The sequence below is a fragment of the Bemisia tabaci genome, chromosome 9 (genome assembly GCF_918797505.1).
Source record: "Bemisia tabaci chromosome 9, PGI_BMITA_v3".
Classification (NCBI taxonomy): Eukaryota; Metazoa; Arthropoda; class Insecta; order Hemiptera; family Aleyrodidae; genus Bemisia; species Bemisia tabaci.
The window spans coordinates 24,735,602-24,759,784 of NC_092801.1; the positions used below are offsets into that span (position 1 = coordinate 24,735,602).

A 24,183-nucleotide genomic window follows, 5' to 3' on the forward strand; every position below is an offset into this window, starting at 1 on the left:
ACCTAGAGTACCTGTATAGCGAGAGTATAGACAGATGCGAAACTCCGAAAATCCATCAGGCCTTCACCGATGGCTCCGCGAATAAAGTTAGGGCCCAGAAATGCAGCCAACCTATGAATTTCAATTATCCAGAGCGATTTATTAATACAATTATTACGAACCATCGTTTATAAAGCACATATTGTACTTGGTTTTTGCATAGATTTACTCATTTTTGTGGGAAAACGCTCATTTATGTACTTTCTTAGCCATCTTCGTTAGAATTGGAATCTACAGACTGGCAGTGAAATTTAGTGCGTCAGAAGTTGGTTGGAAGGGTGGCTACACTTTGGGCCCTAAGCCCTCCATGAAGCGATCTGTCCATACTCTCGCTATACAGGTACTCTAGTTTTACCGTTTTATTGCAAAATTTTTACAACACTCAGAAAATAGATGATAATTAAATCGATTAGAACGAAAACACGCCAACTCTGAAAAATGAAAGTAATCAAGACACACACAAAACTACACAGTAGCTGAAGAAATTAGTGTAAGAAACATATTTTTGGTGCCAAAATACAAGCACTCAAGGACATTTTAAAGGTCCAAGTTGGAACAGATGCGCCAACTATAATGGCTTTTATAAAGATTGACCGTCCTTGATGAAAATTGAGCATTTTTAGTTATCGAGTTGGTGTGTTTTCGATCTCACTGCTGATTCAATTTTAAACACTGAACAAATGACCTAACTATTGCAATGGCATAGTTTAGTGCTAAAAATTTCTTTTCGAAATATTTTCATTTTCATTGCGGAAAACTACTCTGGAACATACCACTTTAATAGGTTTTATCTTTCGCAAGGTATATGGATGTTATGCGCACAAATCTGCTTTTGAAAGCACGTACCCTGTATTGCAGTATGGTTTTCGTGGCTTTGAAAACAAAATGCCACGTTTAACTTTGTTTTAGATTTTTTTGGCATTTACAGTTAGCCCATTATTGATGAGAAGACCAAAGAGATTATGACAAATGAGATTAAATGGATTGCATTTTGCAAAAAGGAACTAGGAGCTTTGCCATGCTGCTAAGATTGTGCAACTTCACCCTTCGCAATAAAAAAAAAACTGTAATCGTGCAAAAATTTGAAATGTACGTGGTAATTTTTGTTTTTTTACAGTTTTTAGCGTGTAAAATAGAACAGGTATAAACCTTTTCTAAACCTGTATGAAAAACCTGGTCATTTATAAAAATGACCAGGTTTTTCTTCCAAGACAAAAGCAGTTGCACAATCTCAGCAACATTGAATTGCTCTTAGTTCCTTTTTGCAAAATGCAGTCAAAATGCAGCCAGGCTAATTTATGCTAAATCTGCCCGTTTCCGCGATGCTTTCTCAGAATAGTCCCCTCTCCACTCCCACAGCCGGACAGTATTTTGTGGTAGATACCTCTCCAGTATAGTGTTTCCTTCGCCACGGAGACTTTAATCAAGGCCCAGCAATGTTACCGCTAGCCGGACAATAAGATCCACTCGAAAACTCCCCCATGGTAAGTTCGTTGATTACAGTGATTTGAATACCGGTCCTGTAAAGTGGCAGTCTGGTCCACCGCAACCGCGCTGTGTACAAATCCCGAATTTGCATAGAGTTCCTGTTAAGGATATGTTGTTTTACCTATACAGGGCTTACCGTTCCACCTGTGTTGGCGTCTGTCACTGCGGCGCCGCTGAAGCGTGCTCTGCGCCTGCGCCAACTGTCCGCAACGGGACAGATCATTTCCTTAACGGCGGCGTAATGCCAGCTTTTGCGAGCTACCTATCATACTCGTGGCAAGTCCTGTCTAGAGTTACCAAGAATTCAGGGTTCTATTTGATCCCAGTTTTTTCTTGGTAAAATTACCATTTATGGAATTGGTAATTTTATCGAGAAATCTCGGTAAAATTGTTGAACTTTCTCGGTAATTTTACTGGACCTTGGTAAAAACGCCAATATGAGTGTCCTCCCGCGAAAATGAGCAAAATGCAAAAACTAAGTCAAGTACGTGCTTGACAAACGAAGGATTGTCAAAACTAATAATTAATCACTCTGGATAATTAATCCGGGTGTCTGTAAGTCCGGAATTTCCGGAAAGTCCAGAAATCGCACTGATTTTTTAAGGGTGGTCCGGAAGTACTGAAAAAGTGCGGAAATTCCGCAAGAGGTCCGGAATTTTTTTCATTTCTGTCTCAATTTGAGCGAGATATTCAAATTTTTGAAATTTTTTGAATTTCGTCAAATAGAGGTACTGAAAAAGTACTGAATTTTTCCGTTGAGGAGATGCTGAATTTCTTGGGAATGTACTGAAAAAGCACTGTAAAAGTACTGATTTTTGGTCAGCCTGTTATAGTGGACACCCTGCATTTGAATGGACCACTAGACGAGGCCCTAATTCAAGCATTCTGAAACATGTTTCTTAACTAGAATTTCACGTAGACCACTATTCGCGCAACGAAAATTACTAAACCAAGTCCTAACGAAGATATCAACCTTTTTATTTCACATTGGTTACGTGGATTTTGAACTGCCTGCTCACAAGAAACTCAAAGCTCTACGTGAGTCAAATCGCGCACCACAACAGTTTCAGCAAGCCTCTGAATCGAGTAATGCTCATTTCCCACCATTTGTAGTTCAAACTATAAGCAATTTGCTACAGCTGAGCCAAAGCGTCAAGATTGAGATTGCCAGATTTTTAAATCGCAGAGACTGTCATGATAATGTTTAGCGCGCGATGTGAATCACGCAGAGCATTGAGTTTTCATAAGCGGGTGATTTGAATTCACGCATCAAGAATTATTAAATATCTTCTTAAGGAGTTGATTTCGGTAATTTTCGATGTGCGTATCGTGTTCTACGTAAAATTTTGGTTAAGAAACAGGTATCAGAATGCTAAAATTCGCACTTTGTCTAGTGGTCCATTCCCAAAGTAGCAGTAGAGTTTGGTTCTATTTATCACCTCCAATATTTCAATGGTGCAGTATCCATGAATATGTCATCAAAACCAAACATTCTCTCTTCCATTCATTCAACCGCATATTGAATGATTATCTCCTCATATTTATGCTCCTTATGTAAACGTATCTATAACTTGTATTTCCAATCGAGTCAATGATCGAAACGCGCCAAAACACTCTCCTCTCTCGACTTTTTCCCCGCACACTCGAATCGGCGTCTGCGAATGTCACTCAGTCAGTGAGTCATCGAGTCAATGGCGCGCGCCGAGTGAAAGTGACTCGGCAGTTTTTCCGGCGGTTATTCGTCGTGAAAACTCCCCCCCCCCCCCCCCGCGTCGTGGGGGCCCCGCAGGCCCACCAAAAATCGGTGCGGTTTCTCAGCGGCGGCGCGGTGCGGCCCCAACAAAACCCCGGGCTTTCTCCGCAATCGGATGGGTTAGTCGCTTTTTAGATTTCACACCTTCATCTAATTAAACGATGAATGGAGCTGGTGATCGGTGAATGACGGTGAAAAGGACCCGCCGGCCGAGGATGCACGAATCGCCGTGACGTCATCACTCTCACTGCGTCGGCAGGAGTCGCAGATCGAACGAGGAGTGGAAACTCAAAATCTGGCAAGTGCAATCAGATGCTGCTACCTGCACTGGGAAAAAAAAACACATTGGATCTAGAGTCCAGACTCTTGAAAACATTGTCAAGAAAAAGGACTCTTGATTCAATCAGATTTAAGCTTAAATCAAAAGGAAATCCGCTCAAATTAAGAGGCTTGCTTCTTGATTTAAGCTAAAATCTGATTGAATCAAGAGTCCTTTTTCTTGTCAATGTTTTCAAGAGTCTGGACTCTGGATCCAATGTGTTTTTTTTTCCCAGTGTGCGCCACGTTTAGCAGAAAAGAACCAAGCCCCACCACCTATTGCCAAATGTAACTGGACAATTCACTTTTTTCACAAGACAACGTTCGTGTGGATTCCTTTGAAATTTTTTTGGAATTCACTTCGTGCTGTGCAAAAAATTCACTGAAATTTGCCCAAAAATTCGCTTAACCGTTTTTATGTAAAAAATTAAATTGCCCCATTAAATTTGGCAGTAGTTGATATGGCTTGGTGCCTTTCTGCTGAACGCGGTCGTAATGAGGAGCGGAAATTCAAAATCTGGCAAGTGCAATCAGATGTTGCTATACTTGAGATTGTACATAATGGTTTTCTCTGCGGCAGGGGTTGCCACTGTCAGGAAAACCGGAAAATGTCAGGGCTTTTCAAAAAGTCAGGGAAAACCTGGAAATTAGGGCTGTTCTATCGGTTGTCGGTAACCTACCGAAACTGTTCCGTTAAGAAAAAGTTACGATAAGAGCGCTCTTGCCGATAGCGATCTGAGTTTTCGGAGCTGGCGAAAATAAGCTGTTGCCATGTGTACATCTATTTCATGCGCCGCCGCGCCAGGCAATCTGATAAACCGACACAAGGGGCAACAATGCATTGAGTGCGAGCTCTCAAAAATCCGATAAGGCCGGCTGTTGTCGATATCACCGCCACTGTCGGTACTGCCGCCAGTTTCAATAAGAGACGATATCGAAAGAGTTCCGGCAAGAATTCGTTTGAACACCCCTACTAGAAATGTCAGGAAAAATGACCAAAGTGTCGGAGAAAAATTGTTCATTCACCTTAATTTGCTCTCTAGAATGAGTTTGACATTTCAAACAACAGAGATGGCACAATGCAAGAATCACTTTAGAGACTTTAACGCAGCGTAGAAAAGTAGACGCACCAACAAATGGGCGTCGTTTGACGCATGTAGACATTATTAGTTGAACATGTGCTCATGCTGAACCACTCGAAAGATCGCTGAGATGACAGAATGTATGAATCACTACAGAGACTTAAACGCAGCGTTAGGAAAGCAGGCGCAATGACAAGTACGAGTCGTTTAACGCATGGAGACCTTATTGGTTAAAAATTTCCACGTGCTGACCTTTCCAGAGATTTTTAGATCAGTTGGGGCACAAAGTTGTTCTTCGCCTGTAACTTCGGTCTGCGGAAGTGCGATTTACAATCAGAGGGATTCAACACTTCCTTATGGAAAATTATAAGGAGGCAACAGCCATTAACCTTCTTTCGGCTGTTGACCAACCTATACCAGGTGAATGATGAGCTTCGGGTGACGTCATGAGCCAAACAAGTTTCCCAAACTTTGGTTTGTTTGTAGAACGAAACTCCCAACACGTTGTTAACCATCCACCTGGTAGGTAAGTCTACGGTTGATTGTTGAAGTCCCGAAAGTAAAAGCTTCCACCATTTCCAAGTTACCAGGGGAAGGTCTCTTGTCGCTGGGAAGTACGGACAAGTCGTAGGCGTTTTCGGCCGATTAAACAGGTCCCGTAAGCTTTAAACGCGAGCCTAAAAAAGTCTGAAAATGTGTCTAATTGCGCATATTTTCGCATGATTCTACGTGATTTGCACGGTTAACCTAAAAAAAAATTCCGATTACTCTTTTTCCACCTCAAATTTATCGACATTCGGAACTGTCATCAGTCGCGCTCAATGCAAATCGCGTTTTTCGCCGATCAAGTCCCGAAAGTATAAGCTTCAACCCTAGTCAAGATACTAGTGGAGGGTCTCTTGTCTCTGTCTCTGCACGGAGAAAAAAACCTCGTTTGTGAGACCCGAAGTTTAGGTCATATGGATCTCTGAAGTTTTCAGATTGAGCATGTCTAGGTTCAGAACATCCGAAACTTCAGTTCTTTCATCTGAAGTACTTCGGTTTTCACATCTGAAGCACTTTACATGTGAGAACCGAAGTACTTCAGATGTGAAAACCGAAGCACTTCAGACGTTAGAACTGAAGCTCCAGATGTGTGATCCGAATCTCAGCAGCTGGACTTCCAGTGTTCGGATGCTCAATCCGAAAACTTCAGAGATCCATACGACCTAAACCTTGGGTCCCACGCGCGAAGTTTTTTTTCTCCGTATGGTGCTCTTCCTATTTAAGTATTCTACAACAGACCCATTTCAAAGGATACATACATGTAAGTCGCTTTACAGCACTCCCTCGCGCTCCACGACTCCTAACCTCCACTGCTCTCTTACAAACCACAAATCTTGGGGGATTGAGCAGTGAGCACCTTAACATTTCCGCTTCAATCCCTTCCCTCCAACCTTTCATTGGGCGCCCTCTGCGTCTTCTCCCAGGAGGAACCCAGTCAAGGACCTTCCTCGGCAACCTGTCTCCTGCCATTCTCTGGACATTCATCTTCTCTCCATTTCAAAGGATCATTGCTCAAAAGCACGTTAAAGCGCCGCTGTATGGAGGAAATCGATGAAGCTCGGTGCCGGGTATGTGATGTGTATCCGGAGCGGGGAGGCTGACTACGACAAGGACGTGGACGTTGACGCGGGCGGGGACGTCGGGACGGGGTCGATGGCTTCGCGGGAAAGTAAAAGTCGTTCGGGCGGCTGCGACTCGACCCGCGCCCAAGGCATGGCGCGTGGCGCTTGTCGCCAACCTCGGCTCCTGCGCGCGCCAAGTCCGGATGAGCTCGATCGCGATCGCGCACTCTGTTGCCTAGTCGCGACATCCCCAGGTCTGAGACAATAGCAACGATATGGCCTGGTTACACGCTCAAATTTCCGTCAAATAGACCGTATTCGATAACGGTTCGATGTATCGTTTGGTTCAAAACAATAGAACATAACCTCAAACCAAACTGTAAGGATTTTAATTGGAAAAGCTGAAAATGAGAAATTTCCCGACAATTTCACTTTGCATTGGCATTTGGTACTCAAAAGAATAAAAAACTGTTTCAAAAGATCCGTTCTCTCAGATTTCTGAATTTACTTTTGAGGCTATGTTTATGTTTCGAACCAATCGATATCGATGCAATCTCACCCGTTTGATGTATCGAATACGATCTATTCGGATCAAAATGATGACCAAGATGGCGGTCGAGAGTTATTCAGATCAATGAGTAAAATTAATTAAAAAGCGTGTTGATTGAAATAAGCACGATTGTGTGGAACTCAGATGACGTATGAGCCCCACAGTTCCATCATCTACCATCAAATTTTTGCAGGCCGCAGAAATTTGATGGTAGATCGTGCGCACCAGTCACCATTTGATCGGAAATTGATGGGAATTTGAGCGTGTAACCGGCACAATATAGAAACTATAGATTGGTGGTGGCCTACGAAAAAACGTAACACACATGGAGCGGTCGTTCGATAGACGGGCGGGGAGTGGAAATGGCCGATTGCTATCTTCGTCGTAACCTCAAATACATGGAATCTTATGGGAGTTTTTAGAACAAATTATTTAGCGTTGGAATTTTCATCGTAAACGCACTTGATGAATGGCTAATAGTGGATGATTTTCAAATAGTTGGTTCCAAATTTGATATAAGTCATTTTTGATGTTCAGCAACAGTCCCATAAGAAGCCATAGAAACCGACTATCTTCGGCCTAACCTAATTGTTACTCCTGGTGTGTTACGAATCTCACTGTTGGCGTAGCATAGGATCCCCCTATCTATAGTTTCTAGATCGTTGGACAATAGTCTGATTTAGAGGCTACGTTATTCGATACATCAGAATCCATCGTATTCGATAGTGGTTCGATGTATCGTTTGGCTCAAACAACAGACGGGCCGCCACAGTCAGGGAATACACTGGAGAAAAAAGTCGCTTGGATCTAGAGTCCAGACTCTTAAAAGCATTGACAAGGAAAAATACTCTTGATACAAACAGACTTTTTGCTTGAATCAAAAGGAAATCCGCCTCAATCACGAAGCTTGGCTCCTCAATTCAAGAAAAAGTCTGATTGAACCAAGAGCATTTTTTCTCGTCAATGTTTTTCAGAGTCTGGACTCTAGATCCAAGCCACTTTTTTCCAGTGTACCGGGAAAACCGAATAATGTCAGGGAATTTTAAAAAGTTAGGGAAAACCTGGAAATGTCAGCGAAAAAGTGATGAGCACATTAATTTGTTTTCTAGAATGGGGTTGACGTTTCGAACAACAAAACTTGCCGAAAAACTATTTCTAATCATGTCTTTTTGACCATCTGGCATATTTTTTCAGAGAATTTCATCAAAAAGTGCCAGGGAAATCAGGAAAATGTCAGGAAGTTTCATTTCCTAGCTTTGGTGGCAACTCTGACACAACCTCAAACAAAAATTTTAGGATGTAAGAAGAAAAAGCTGAAAATGAGAAAATTCCTAGTAATTGCACTTTTCATTGCCATTTGGTACTCGAAATAATCAAAACTCAATCCCAAAAGACCCGTTCCCTCAGATTTCTAAATTGACTTTTGAGGCTATGTTTATACATTTTGAACCAATCGGTATCGATAAAATCTCACCTGGTTGATGTATCGAATACGATCCATGATGTAATCTAAATCTAATCGGCTTGTATAAATTTCGATTAGTTTTACTACGCTTTCAAAGCGTGGTAACATTAAAACAGTCGATCAAGAGGAGGAGGGCGGACGGGGGGGAGTGGTGCGGGAGGATTCTTCTACAAAATTTTCGAAATTTTAAAGCATCAAAAAGCTGTTCGAGTCAATTTCGTCATGAATAATGACCAAATATAAGCGTCCTTATTTCCCCTTTCTGTCGTTTCTTCTCTCTTCCCTCTTTTTTCCTCCTTTTTTATGGGCAAACGAGATTGAGGGTGGGGGGGGAGGGTGTAGGCCCCTCACGCTCCCCCTGGATCCACTTATTAACGGAACACCTTTAAAATGGTCGTTTGTAAAATCACAAAATCAACATCTGTAGATCCTAAAACGTGGCCCCTTTTCGCAAAGTCCAACCCATATCGGATTTTAAAAATGTTTAAAATGAAATGAGGATCCACACAGTCTCGTAACGTAGGAGGTGCATAAAGAGCTCCTCGGTTCTCGCGGTATTTTCAGCGTTGTCAGCGAATATTTGAACGTATTTCTATCAAACCGAACCATGTGCATCATGACGTGAGCCCTGTTATTCGTGTATTCTTATGGGTCTCAGGGCTCATGTCTCAATGCACATAATTCCGTTTGAAAGAAATACGTCCATTTCATGCTTTTCTATCCAGTTTTCGCACGGGAGCGTTATCTCGCGTTATTCCTCACGTTGGGAGCGTTAAATTGACATTATCTTCGTTGAAGTTCCAGGGTTTTCGCGTGCGAATTTTTACGGACAGGCTGATAAGGGCGCTCTCTGTCTCAACATGACGGAGCGATCGGTGGCGTTGTCTCATCCATCTTCCGAGCTCGTGAGCTCCAGTCGCGAGGCGTGAATGATCGATAATCGAAAGTTCCCCATTTGAAGCAATGGTGAAGAGTCGATTGTTAAAGTGTTCGCTGTTTATCGATCCTTTTCCACAGGTTTAAATGACAGATCAATCGATATATTGCAAAGCACGCCACGCCACTAGTGAGCCAACGGTCATTTCGAGGCTTTTTAGTGGACGGTATGTTTATCCTGAGTGTTACTTTCTCAGGAACAGCGAATCATACGATAGAGTTGGAGAGAATGGGCCAATAGATGATGTTAAAACTAAAACACTGCGGAATCTGTTAGTTCATTAACATTGGCGGAGAATAATGCAGTTACACTGAAAAAAAAGTTCGGTAAATCCGAACTAGTAAATGGAACCAGGTTTTGTTCGGTATGCACAACCGAATTATTCGGTCTGTTCAACCGAATCGTTCGGTTTGTGCGACCGAACCATAATAAATTCTTAAATTTCGGTTCAGTGGACCGAACAGTTCGGCTGAGTAGACCGAATAATTTGGTCGTGTGTACCGAACAAAATCGTGGTTCCATATGATCCTAACTAGTTCGGATATACCGAACTTTTTTTTTCAGTGAGTGTAATTCTGGGCAAATCCTATAGATGGGTCACTAAACCTTGTTATTTTTTAATGCTCTGGAGGTACCAGTTTAGATGATTACGTGGTGATTTGTTCCGTATTTTTGGAGCCAAAACTCCGGTCCCGCTCGCTTTAAGAGAGACCGAAAGTTCCGGGCGTAGCACTTGGGACAGTCAAAGCTTTGGCTCCAGCACCCGGAACTTTCGGCCTCTGAGCTCGGAACGGATGGATTGTCTATACCATAGAGTACATAGAGTCGTAATGTAAGTGGGTGAGCTGGCGCCCCTTTTAAGCATTTTCCAGGTCCGGAATTCCGAGACTCCTGTGTGACGCTGGGTCACTTTTTCGATACGTAATCGATTGTTTGCGATACACGGGTACCCGGCCATTCAATGTAAACAAAGAAGATAAGAATCACCACGTATTCCACACCGCCATTTTGGATCGAACATGTATCGAAAAAGTGACCCGAACTCGGTGCACACCGGGCTCGGAACTCGTCGGGCAGAACATGGCGCCAGCTCTCCCTTTTACATTACGACTCTATGTACTTCTATGGTCTATACAGCCCGTAACTTTTTTTTCAGTAAATTGTTTTACAATTATTCACCTCCGCACTGAATAAGTCTGAAAGTCGATGATATTCTCGATGAGGGAAGGAGGAAAGCCGGCTGGGGACAGCGGAAGTAAGATGAGGGCGCCGCGATAGGAGAGAAAGAAATTCGAAGCGAAACAGGTTGAGGAACTCCGGTCCTCCGGACCGGATCCACCGGATGAAGTTGGAAGGAAGCTCGCTAAATAAGTCCGCGGCCAAAACGCCCCCGGAGCTGGCGATATGCCACGTCCAGTGCTCAAACACCCGGACAATACTGCCATTCCAAGGAAAAACGTCATATGTATACTCGGTCGTTGTCAGACTTCCTCCGATGAAACAGGATTTTTCTGGTAAACGGGTGAACCTTCTAGATTAGCTGTATATACGGGAGAGTGTTGCCATCTCAATCCTTTTACTACAGAAAAAGTGTGCCGCTCCCTGATTGGACGTCTATGATGGAGCCCCAAAGTTAGACCAATGTAAACGAACCCCAGCCCCTCCGTTCCTAGTTTAGCCCAATGTTAACAAACAAGATGGCGACAAAGTTTTACACTGAAAAAAAATTCTCGGCGTTTTTACCAAGGTCCGTTGGCACCTTTACCATCTTACTTTTTTTTTACCAATTATTGGTAATTTTAATAACACAGACTGGTTAGCTCACCTAACAACCGGTATTTTTACTGTTTTTTTCAGGTAAGAATACCACTTTTATTGGTAATCAATTCCCGGTAACTTTGCCATTTTATCTCGGTAATTCTACCACAGTCGATAAAAAATATTGGCGTTTTTACCAAGGTCCAGTAAAATTACCGAGAAAGTTCAATAATTTTATTGAGACTTCTCGGTAATATTAACAATTCCATAAATGGTAATTTTACGAAGAGAAAACTGGGATCAAATAGAACCCTGAATTTTTGGTAGTTTTACCCTTTTCCTAGTAAATACACCGAGATTTTTTTTTTCAGTGGGGTGACCCTTCTAGAGTAGCCGTATACAGGAGAGTGTTGCCATCTCAATCCTTTTACTACAGAAAAAGTGTGCCGCTCTCTGATTGGTCGTCTATGATGAAGCCCCAAAGTTGGACCAATGTAAACAAACCCCAGCCCCTTTAGGTCCTAGTTTGACCCAATGTAAACAAACAAGTTGGTGACAAAGTTCTACAAAGTTCTAAGACGTGATTTTGGATGTGATCGAAATCTTTTTATGATCAACTTCTGAATTGAGTTCGGATCGACCTTTTATGGATATTTTTGCCGAAAATTAAGCTTTGAATGTGATTATCATTCATTTCTCAGCCAATAAAACGTGTTCCTCTGGGCCGGGTTTGTTTACATTGGTCCAACTTAGGAGCACCATGATAACCTAAAACTGATGGACCAATCAGAGAGCGGCACAGAAATGGCAATACTCTTAGTATTCGTGATTGTCTAGTGGCTCATTGGGTTAAACCCAATCCTCACTCCACTTCCTTAGTCCGACGATTTTTGGGACACCTTGTACAGAGGTATAGGACTCATCACGTAGGGTATCTTTTTCATTACGGCCTCAATTTTGAGAGCTTGTTTTGAACTCGGTAGTTCGTTTCAGAGAAAACCATCGTGTTCCTCGTGAAATTGTACATCAATGTTGCCAAATATTCGTGAAATGCAAGAGCTACATTTAATAAGTTATCGTAAGAAATTTGGCAACATTCGCATTTTTATAAGACTTTTTACCTTCGCGTGATGGAGTACGGGCTCCGCGCGCGCGCAAGTTCAATACTTTCAAAGAGAATCAATTACCCCGCTCGATTTGAAAATAATGAATTAGATCCAGTGAAAGAATACTATTTACTCGCCATCGTGAGCCATAAATTGCGTGCGGAAGATCCGTTCTGGGGCTCATGTCAGACGCTTGTGCTTGACGGTAGCTGATTATCGGCACCAACTAGCAGCTAAATCAACATGCATTCAAGCGATAATGACTACTTAGAAAATTAGCTTTCATGAGAGTGGATTCCTAAGCGCCGCCGGGTGCTAGTCTGCCATGTTAAGGAAGAACGCCGCACAGTTGATCGAGTCTTAGGGGAGGTCGGACAAAATTTGGAAACTTTAAATGCTTATAACTCCGTTTTAACAAAATTTTTAGATTCTCAAAGTGCCTCCATCGGTTTCCACGTGAAATTTTCTTCAGCTAGTCGACTAGTAAGCAGTTTGCACCAAACTGCTTACTAGTCGACCCACCACCATAAACTTCTAATGAGGAAATACCGAATCACGGTTTGTCGATCGATTCGCGGGTTTCTCGGTCGGTTCATGGGTTTGTCGATCGATTCATGGCTTCGTTGATCGATTCGTGGAGTTGTCAATCGATTATCGGATTTTTCGATTAATTCACAAATTTGTAAATCAATGGAGAGCATGTGTGAGGAATTTGCGATTTGGCTGTTGATTCTTATGTAAAAGTTTGCGAGAAACACGATGGTGCCCCTGGTTTTCTCTGAAATCAACTTCCAAGCTCGAAGAAGCTTTCAAGTTGAGGCCAAAATGGAAGGGATATCCCACGCTATCCTGAGAGTCAACCTCTGCATCAAGACAAACTCTCCATCCAAAGATAGGGAGCAAATACATTAGCAGTGATGCCGTGTTTTCAGTTTTAGAGTCCCCAAATAAAGTAAGAGCCCTGTCAATGTATTTGCTCCCTATCTTTGCATGGAGAGTTTGTCTCGATGTAGAGGTGGACTCTCACGATAGCGTGGGATATCCTCTCCATTTTGGCCTCAACTTGAGAGCTTTTTTTTGAGCTTGGGAGTTGATTTCAGAGAAAACCAGTGGCACCATCGTGTTTCTCGCGAACTTTTACAATAGAAACAACAGTCAAATCGCAAATTCCTCGCACATGCAACATCTCCATTTATATTTATAGTTTTGTCAATCGATTGGTTTTTTTGACCGATTCACGGGTTTGTAGATTGAACCGTTGTCGATCGATTCAAGCTTTCATTTTTCGATCGATCGAATCCATACCCTCCGTTCGCACCGAGCTGCTTACTAATCGATTCTTCACCGTACCTTCAAATGGAGAAATATCGACAGCCGTTGGTCCACGCTCCCCCACTGCCGGTGATCACGATCAACCGGTCAGTAACGACTAACGAGTCGGTAAATGAGTGCGGGCGATGTGAATGTGACAGGACGTGCTGACTAATTGCTCCACGGGAGAAACCGCACCGATTTGCAGCGTCCACCGCCGCACCGCACGTCATCGTCCATCGACCACCGTTCACCGTCCATCAACAAAGCTCCCAAGTCGGTCGGAAGTGTGACAAGCGGCTCCTGGCGACTCGGAACTTTCGATCTCCCGTCGCGACTGGCGCCGGGCGTCGCGCGCGCCCAGGTGTTTGACCTATCGCAACCCGCACCCGGAGGAAATTGCAGGGTTAAGGTGATTCGATGGACGCCATATTTTGTGTCAGAATGGCATGCGATATATCGCATCAATTGGTTCCATTTTTTCAGCTACTCGTCATTTTTCTCCAACTTTGAGATCGCAATTCTGTTGTCAGGAGACTTAAGCATTCACTTACCAATTTTAACAAAGAAATTCAACGTGATAAAGGCGCGGTTTTTTTTAGAGAGAAAATATCGCATTCGAGTGCAGTTTCGATATCAGTATCGAATGCGATGTTTTCTCTCTAAAAAAAACCGCGCCTTTATTACGTTGAATTTCTTCCTTAAAATTGGTAAGTGAGTGCTTTAGTCTCCTGATAACAGAATTGCGATCTCAAAATTGGAGGAAAATGACGAGTAGCTGAAAAAATCGAACCAATTGATGCGATATACCGCATGCCGTTCTGACTCTACATATGGAGTCCATCAAATTACCTTAAGGTGAAATTTTATACCCACCCGTCTTTGTCAGGTATTTCAGCGAATTTTTTTTCCTAGTTTAGTTTAGAGCGTCTGTGATTTGAACTCAATGATTTGAAGTTCTTTAAGGGCCATCCAACGATTTGTTAACGAGCTCCCTACAACTGGAGCTATTTTTGCACGATCCCGATGAAAACTTTGACGATGGAAAATGATGTGGGACTTAAAGACCTGAGACGAATTGAACTGCATTTTACAATTTGGAACTATAAATTCTGGCACTTCTGGGAAAACACTTATGGGCATAGGAAAATTAATGGTACATACGTTGTTTTTAAACCGGGCTAGAATTTATAGTTCCAAATTGCAAAATGTGGTCCAATTTATATTCTACCGTCCACAGCAAGAACGTCGTAACTCTACTCAATTTGTTTTCCTTTTTTTCAGTACGCACTGATTTTATAACAAGAAAATTCAATTGCCACAACGCTTACCACCAGAGCCGGATTTACCTACTTGCCGCCCATGGGCCACCTGTATTTTGCCGCCCCCTTCTTATTCGTTTTGAAACATCAATAAAAACCATCAAGTGAACGTGCCAGCGCGGGTGGGGTGCATAAGACGCGTTTACTCGTGTTGGACATATTTTTTGGGAAAGCCCTGATGTCAACACTACTAGCAAAAATTCACCGAACTTTGCGCGAACGTTAAGTTTCGTAAACTTATCTCTGCGTGGACAAGGCCTTCCATTCATAAGAAATTGACGAAAAAATTATGAAAGAGCAAAACGTAAATGTGGTTTCATGATTTTAACTTCCGCCGCTGCGCCGCGCAGACCGCACCGTCTTTGTAGCAATGCGTGAAGTATTCCGACAGTTTTGTAGGCGCTATGAGTTTCACGCCGACGACCGCTGCTGAACGCACTGTGTTTGGCGCAATGTGTGAAGTATTCATGCATTCTTGTAGGGGCTATCCGTTTCACGCTGACCGCAGTGACCGCATTGTGTTTGATGCAATGCGTGAAGTATTCGTGCAGTCTTGTAGGCGCTAATATGTGTTACATGCCGACCGCCGCGCCGAGGGCTTCTCCTTTTCATCTCAAGTCCTCGCCATCATTTCTCTCTCAGTCTTGGCCAAATTGCGTGTTTGGTCTCTCTCTTGACTCGATTAATTAAAGGTGCTGTCCCTTGAATCATCGGAAGATGACGAAATTAGAAATTACTATACTCTCAGGAAATGGAGAGATTTTGTTTGTAATTTTTTTCTAAATCCGTTTTTTTATACCTACATTTAAAAAAATTGCAAAATTTGCCGCCATGGGCCGCGGCCCATGTGGCCACCCCCTTAATCCGACCCTGCATACTGCATCCATCACATAAACACCTTATATCATTTCAATTTGTCTATGGCTGTAGACCCCACAGGAATATAAGCCATTAAACCAACAGGGGAAAAAAATAATTATTTAATTGCTCCGATGTGAACGTATTTATGCCAAAGAGAACTATGTCTCATGGAAACCCAACGTACATAGTACTTTTTACCGTAAATACGTCCATGTAATATCTCGAGGACAACCTATTTGAAATAATGAACATCTCAATTTTCCAAACATGTCTCCCTGCAGCATGTCCTTCCATTATGCTCCAACGTAAATTTATTTTCCACTTATAACTATGCTTTATGATCAAGAGCTGTAAATAAATAAAAACAAACGCTTGTCCAAAGCAAGGCATCTCAGCACTGTTCTCGAGATTCTTTTATTCGCAATCTCACGAATTGAATAAAAAGGGACCATTTATCTTGCTTCTCCACCCCCTGACTCTCCCTCATTCATACTCTCAGCGTCTCAGCTCCTCGGGAAGCTTGATGAGAGGAGGGTGGAGGCCCCGCTACTCCCAGCCGTTGAAAAGCGAAGCTTTACCACCGTGCTAAGGAAGAACATCGTATGACCCGTCAGACGTTGCCAAATTCCCTTCGACAAATCACGAATTTTCGGAAACATTTGATAATATTTTACCTTCGATTTTTAAGAGAATTTTGCCCGTAATTTGATCTAAAATTCGTGAAAATTTTATGGAGAAATGTTCATAATTTTCTTCAAAAATAGATATTTTCTGAGAGGAAATTTGGCAACGCCTGAAGGCTCATACGGCGTTCTTCCATAGCTCAGTAGAGCTGTCTTCGAGACACGAAATTACTAAGTTATTTCATCTCCGAGCGGGTGGTTATAGTGCTGCTCGTTTTCATTATCGCTCAACTGAGCTTTCATTCTGTTTTTAACTTCAGGATTCTATTCAACGCCCGTAGTATACATTTAACGTTTTCTAGTCCTTTGCATGGACAGAGTGTCTACAAGTCCGGAATTTCTGGAAAGTCCGAAATTAGAAGTACTGATTTTTTAAGGACGGTCCGGAAGTAGTGAAAAAGTGCGGAAATTTCGCAAGGAGGTCCGGAATTTTTTTCATTTTTGAGCAAGAACATGATTTTTGAAATTTTGCGAATTTCGTCAAATGGAGGTACTGAAAAAGCACTAAATTTTTCTATCGAGGAGATACTGAATTCCTTGGGAAAGTACTAAAAAGGCACTGGAAAAGTACTGATTTTTGGCCAGCCTGTTTTAGTAGACACCCTCCCTGCCCCTGCTATATAGCCCGAAAGTACGGCTTCCACGGCCGTAGTTTTTTTTCTCAGTGCGTGTGGTTTTCTATCGGAGCAGTTCGAGCAGGCATCATGGCGGGGGGTATTTTCACTCCTCATTTCGAGCTGTTTTCTTTCTGGCTGTCACCGCAGGCCTCGTCTCGCGGTGACAGCTCTCGGCCTCATCCTCCTCCTCGCTCCTCTTAATTCCGTGAGAACTACTTTGACCGTTCTCTCGCGACCACTCTTACTTTTACTCCCACCCCCTCCCCTCCCCCCGAGTGACACGCGAAAAACTAATTTAAGACCCGAACCGTTCCGCCGCCTCCCGACAACTTTCGGAATAAGTTCCTCAGCCAACCACAATGGGACCGTTTAGTTAGGATAGCCTCCGAGCGCCGAAAATAAATGCGTCTGGGATGCTGTCGTGCTGAGACAGAATGACGTATGAGCCTCTAGACGCTGCCAAATTTTTTTTGTGACAAACCACGAATTTTCCAGAGGCGGATCCAGAAATTTGGCAACATCGGGTTTCCTCCATTTAAACCTATGCTAAATAATCGATTCTCGTCGGAGCTGGCCCCTCTAAGTATCGATACATTTCCATAGGTTTAAATGGAGAAAAGGCATTGTTGCCAATTTGCTGGATCCGCTAATAGAGTTTTTGGAAAAATGTGTTTATGTTTTTCTTCTGATTTACAGAGGATTTTATTCGTAATTTGCTTTAAAATATCCGAAAATTTTAAAAACAAATATTCAATACCTTCTTCAAAAATAAACAATTTCTGAGAGAAGATTTGGCAACGTTTACAGGTTCATACGGCGTTCTTCCATACACGGAGAAAAAAACCTCGTGCTTGGGATCTGAAGTTTAGGTCATATGGATCTCTGAAGTTTTCGGATTGAGCATCTGAACACTTTAGGTCTAGCTGTCGAGGTTCGGATCACACATCTGAAACTTCAGTTCTTACATCTGAAGTACTTTAGATGTGAGAACCGAAGTTTCAGATGTGTGATCCAAACCTCAGCAGCTGGACCTAAAGTGTTCAGATGCACATTCCGAAAACTTCAGAGATCTATATGACCTAAACTTCGGGTCCCACGCACAAAGTTTTTTTCTCCGTGTAGCATGTGAGAGAGACCAAGGCTTAAGAGTGTTTGGCACTTGAGTTCTTAGGTGACAAACCGGGTCAACGGTCTTTTTTCTGTGGATTGGTGCACGTTTTGTTCTCGTTCCTCTTTGGATTTGTCATCCGGATGAAATTAAAAAAAAATTTCCGTCTTAGGAGAGTAAGTGCTGTAAATAGCTTTACCGAAAAAGAAAACTTCGTCCCTAGGAGCGTACTTACGGGTTATATGGACATACCGTTCGCGTTCCGGGCTCAGAGGCCGGAAGTCACGGGCGTAGCTCTCGAAGCAATCGAAGCTCCAACACCCGTAACTTTCCGCCTCTGAGCACGGAATGGACGGTATGTCTATACAGCCCGTAACTTTTTTTTCAGTCTTTGGTTACAGGGACCAAACTTCTGTTCGTATTGAACTTTAACGAATTAATTTTCCGATGCGCTCATCGTGATTTTTAAGCTATTTTCTTCAAGAATTACTCTCCTTTTCGCTCAGCTGAATTTTGCAAACCCATCCTGATCTTCGAACTAGAAAAGCCCAAACCGATTGGAAAATGTCGGCGGCAACACGGGTCTCTCCGAATTTCCGCGGTTTGTCTGCTCTGCCGGGGCGAGCGCTTCACGCCTGAAACTGGTGGCCTCATTCATCCCGGCCACCGATTCGGCCATTCGTTTCGGCCATTACACGCTCCGTGCGGTCCACGCTTTGCTCCCCGCCCCCCACTTCCCCCGCCTTCCAGAATTCCTATCCCAGGTGTGGATTTCGCCGGGTCCTCTCTGCACTTTCGATCCTCTCTCATCGCGAACCGATAAACCGCAACCTGCAGGGCCACTCCGCTCCGTCATGCTAAGGAAAAACGCCGTAAGAACCTCCAGACGTTGCCAAACTTCATCTGATAAAATAAACAGGGTGTCCAGCATCAGGAAAAACCGGAAAATATCAGGAATTTCGGCCGATCAGGAAAAAATCAGGGAAATGTCAGGATAATCGGAAAAATCGGACGTTTTATCAGGAATTTTTCTTACGCGAATCTCCTCAGCGGAGAAGTCTTACTGCTTTTTCCCTAGCAAGCTAGGAGTCGTCGCGCCGTCTTTGTTTCCGATAATTTCTCAAAGAAAAATCAGGCAAATATCAGGAATTTTCAAAATGAGAGATCAGGAATTTTTTATAAAATATCAGGATTTTTCAAAATTAAAAAATACTAGACATACTGATAAAAATTTCCAAGGAAACTTGTGGACATTTTTCTCCCCAATTTGTAAATAATTTATTTCGCAATGTAATCTACAGCATCCGATAATTTCAATGAAAAATATTTATAAATCTTCTCAAAAATGAATGTTTTATAAACGGAAATTTGGCAACATTTGGATGTTCGTACGGCGTTTTCCCTCAGCACGGCAGCACTACCGTTCGGTACAGCTGCAGTCGAAATGAAAATGCAATTAGACGAATTGTGGGAGGGGGGAGGGGGGAGGGGGGGGGGAGAGTCATTGAAAGTCATCGAGCGGGTTTTGTCTTTCGTAAGATTTCTAATCAGCGATCAAGAATTCGTTCACTAGAAGGTACCGGCTTACTGGTAAGTGTCTGCTGAACGGAACGGAACAACTAAGTGGTGAAACGAAACTTTTTCGCAGAGATGATGTGACATATTATTACGTCGTTGCCCAGACGAAAGCGATCGTAACTAAATTGTGACGCAGAAAATCCACTCGCGATTTCATTATTATTGGGAAAGCCTCGATTGTTCTTATATGAAAACACTGACTCATCTTCTAATTGCAAGCATTATCGGCTGAATTTTGTACATAAGTTAATTTCTCAGTTGTAGTTACGTGAAAAATATGCAATCCACTACTACGTCCACAAACGCACTGACTTGGGCACGTTTATACTGTTTTAGCTGATAAATGAAGTCAACATGCAAGCCAACTCAAAAATGGACTGCATTTTGCAATTTGGAACTGTAAATTCTGGCTCTTCTGGAAAAACACCTATGTGCATAGGGAAACTAATGGCGCATACGTTGTTTTTAATGCGGGCTAGAATCTATAGGTCCAAATTGCAAAACGTAGTCCAAATGAACTTCGCTGTCTTGGCAGAATCACTTAGTTCCTTAAAATGAGATAAACCTGGTTTAGGTGAAAATTCGATTTCGAAAATTTGAACTGAAAAAAAAAAAAACTCCGACCGTGGAAGCCGTACTTACGGGCTATGGACGTACCGTCTGACCGTCTGCGTTCCGGGCGTAGCAACCGGAGTAATGGGCCTGTTGCAAACTTTTGCTAGAGCAAAAATAAGAGTTGTTTCTTATAGATAATGCCTCAGAAATCACGATGAGCGCATCGGCAAAGTCTGAAATGCACTCATAACTTCACAATCTGCGTAAGAAATTTGCGTTTTTTTAAGCTTCCCGCTTCAAAAACGATACTACGGCACAGGTGAACATTTTGTTAGAGGAGTCGCTCCATCGTCGGCGATATTCATCATGGCCGACACTTGCGCGCAGTTTTGCGCGTAATTCGAGGAGAGTTCAAGGTCAATCAATGCGGGCGTGGAAAATATGAACGTTAAAACGCGCCGATTGTTATCTGGTCTAATCCAGTTCAGGTATTATCTCGTCCCATCACACTTGTTTTGGCGGATTGGCGTCGGCCATGATGAGTATTGCCGACGATGGAACGACTCCTCTTACAAAATGTTCACCTGTGCCGTAGTATCGTTTTTGAAGCGGGAAGCTCAAAAAACCGCAAATTTCTTACGCAGACTGTGAAGTTATGATTGCATTTCAGACTTTGCCGATGCGCTCATCGTGATTTTTGAGGCATTATCTACAAGAAACAACTCTTATTTTTGCTCTAGCAAAAGTTTGCAACAGGCCCATTGAAGCCACGGCTCCAGCACCCGGAACTTTCGACCTCTGAGCCCGGAACGGACGGTATGTCTATACAGCCCATACCTTTTTTTTTTTCTTTCACAGTGGTTCTTGCTCCTATACTTAGTAACACAGCCGTGAAATCAGTCCATTTGTCTCTGGTTATCCTAATCGAGTGATTGACAGCAACGGAAACGCGAAGAAAATAGCTGAACACCGGTGAGGTGCGATCCAGGGCACACCACCAACGGAGCCCCGACAGACATCAGTCATCAAACATCAAACATCAGGACGGAGGAAGATCCAGCCGGTGGAAATGCCGGCCAGTCCGCTGCATTGGTCCGTTACTCGGCCGCGCTAAGCAAACACCGCGTATCTACATCGAATTCCCATGGAGGATTCGCGGTTTTTGCAAAGCCCGGTAGTAATGCGACAGCACTTCGCACAAAAAGAGACGCAGAGCGCGGATAAAAAAAAAATCAAGTTTTCTTTGAATAAATTTGTACCGTTCGACGGAACCCGACTGCGTTGCGAACAGTTCACTCCGAGTGTAACAGATCCATTCACTCCCGGAGTGAGAGAGGCCCGCGTTGTCAGACATTCGCACGCACTTCTTCCTGATTAAAACAATTTACTCATCGGCTGTGTTGTTTCTGTGAATTATTCACACAGAAAAATAAATCGTTTGACGTGCATAAGGAGACCATAGATATGGTGTTCTGTGCAAATTTTGAAAAAATCGAACAGATAGATTCTGAGATATCGCTGTACACAGATTTGGGGGACGTCGGACGGACGGACACACATTTTTTCAAGTATGGTTATTTTGACTCCGTTTGTCTCCGTGGACCTTAAAACGTCTAGAAATGATGAAATTCCAACTTTTTTTTCTTGGAGGATGACAATACTTCCTCTCTACCCTAGGGGAGCGAGTAAGTAAAACAAGTTACGGGCCACAAAGACATAACGTTCGTTCCGGGCTCAGAGGTCGAGAGTACTAGAGTACCCATTAGACAGAGTATGGCCGGCCATTTCTGTGCCGATTTCCATTGGTCGCGAGAAAATAGGCTGACACGATGTTCTTGCGCCGCAAATAAACAATTTTTTTAATCCCACCGGCGCGACCGTAAATTGAATGATGATCACTCCTTCACATAAAGTAGTTCATAGTTTTACGGTAAAATTTTTACCACGAGGAGCTGCTTATATTGTTCGTTCCTTGCGAGGATAGAGCTAAAGTGACAAAACTATCGCGCGCAACTGTTCGTACTCTGAAGCGGCTCATATTGCCATCACAAGTATTGAAGGCGAACTGAAGATTGATATGCACGCCCCGAAGAGAGTAACGTGTGCCCTTTACCGGGACATAACGAAAGTCACATCAAGTACGACTTTAAACACTTTCAAACAACACATTCCTACGCTATGTCCCGGCAAGGAATACAACCTGATTATTCTCTTTGCTGGGTGTCTCATATTCCATTAATTAATTCAATGACCGTGTTTAACATTTCGGAACTTTCGAGATTTTCCCAAATTTTTCCCGGAACTTTTGAAATTTCGGGACGTGCCGGATCTTTTGCATTTAACGGAACTCTCTCGGAAGAAAAATCTAAAAAAAAATCCTAGAACTTTTGACGGTCATGGAGTGGGAGAAGTTGGAACAAAAAAGTTCCAAATCATAGAACTTTGACGGACGAATAGGAGCACGGCTACGGCGTCCTTCCTTAGGCTTTGGAGCAATCTACCGGACATCCATGTCGGGTTCCCAGACATTCCCATTCGGACCGGAGCTACTCCAGTTTCTGATTAGGAGTGCGATCTCGTAAACGCCCCGACGCACACGGGGTTCCAGTGAATGGGGGAGGTCGGACAAAATTTGGAAACTGTAAACGCTTATAACTCCGTTTATACAAAACTTTGAGGTTCTAAAAGTAGTTCCATTGGTTTCCTCGTGAAATTTTCTTGCAAAAGCACCCTTTAAACTTTAAAATGTGACAAAATAAACACCAACATTTGCAATTTCAGTCAAAAATGTCATGTCTAACCTTCCTAATTGATTCACTCAACTGTGCGACGACACGGATAGGATAGGACGAGCCGTATGGGCACGGACTCGATGCGGGCCATCCAATCAATCTTGGGCGACATCCCCAAATTTGGCAAAAAACCTCGCATGGCGCACATATAATCGTACAAAATAAGTTTTTTAAGGGCCATGTGGCAACGCGGGTTGGAAGTGCGACCGGAATCGGAATTGTCCGGCCGCAGTAATTTCACGCCGAATTTGCTTCCCGCCCGGAAAAAGGCCTAAATACACTGATGCGATGAGTGGTGAGAGATGAGTGATGACCTGCCGCAAGGTTGCCGACCAACCGGGGTTTTCTTTTTCTTCTTCTTTTGAAAAATTACCTCTACTGCCTCTTGGCGATAGGTGGAAACTTTTACTTTCGGGAATTCAACACTTCCTTGAGGACAATTCTATAGGAGCAACAATCATCGCACCTACTAGGTGGATGATGAGCTTCGGATGACGTAATGAGCCAAGCAAGTTTGTCAAACTTTGGTATGTTTGCGAAACGAAAGCCCTGAGGCCAGTGCTCCCATTTCCCGGGATCAGTTCCGAATTCCGAGACTAATGAGATTCTCCTGAATTTTTTCTCGGAACTCTTGTGATTTTCAAAATGTTCCGGATTGTTCGCATTTTCCGGAATTCTCTTGGAACTTTGGACGGTCATGGAGTGGGAGAAATTGGAACCACGAAGTTCCGAATCGCGGAACTTTTGACGGAAACTGAATGAAAGCGCTGCCTGAGGCCCTGAAGACTTTAATGAGCCTACTTTTGCAGGTGGATAGTTACACACTGGAAAAAAACACATTGGATCTAGAGTCCAGACTCTTAAAAACATCGACAAGAAAAAGTACTCTTGATTCAATCAGAATCTAGCTTAAATCAAGAACCAAGCCTCTAAATTTGAGCGGATTTCCTTTTGATTTAAGCTTAAGTCTGATTGAATCAAGAGTATTTTTTCTTGTCAATGTTTTCAAGAGTCTGGACTCTAGATCCAATGTGTTTTTTTTTCCAGTGCATCTTCGTTTGCGACGTTACATACTTCCAATCAAATTATTGTATTGAGTATTTTTTCTTGTCAATTTTTTCAGGAGTCTGGACTCTAGATACAATGTGTTTTTTTTCCCAGTGTGTGTAAGCACTCTTTTGCGAATTGATTTGCATTTAGGTTGTTTCTTTTGAAATGCCGAACACTCCTCTAACATGCACCTGTTTTGTTTC

The 24,183-nt window shown here is 43.0% G+C and overlaps 1 protein-coding gene across 1 annotated transcript in view; it reads left to right on the plus strand.

Annotated features, from left to right (window-relative positions):
* Positions 1-24,183, plus strand: part of LOC109039249 (uncharacterized) — a 93,542-nt gene that overhangs the window by 32,215 nt on the left and 37,144 nt on the right. The gene's annotated exons all lie outside the window — the stretch shown is intronic.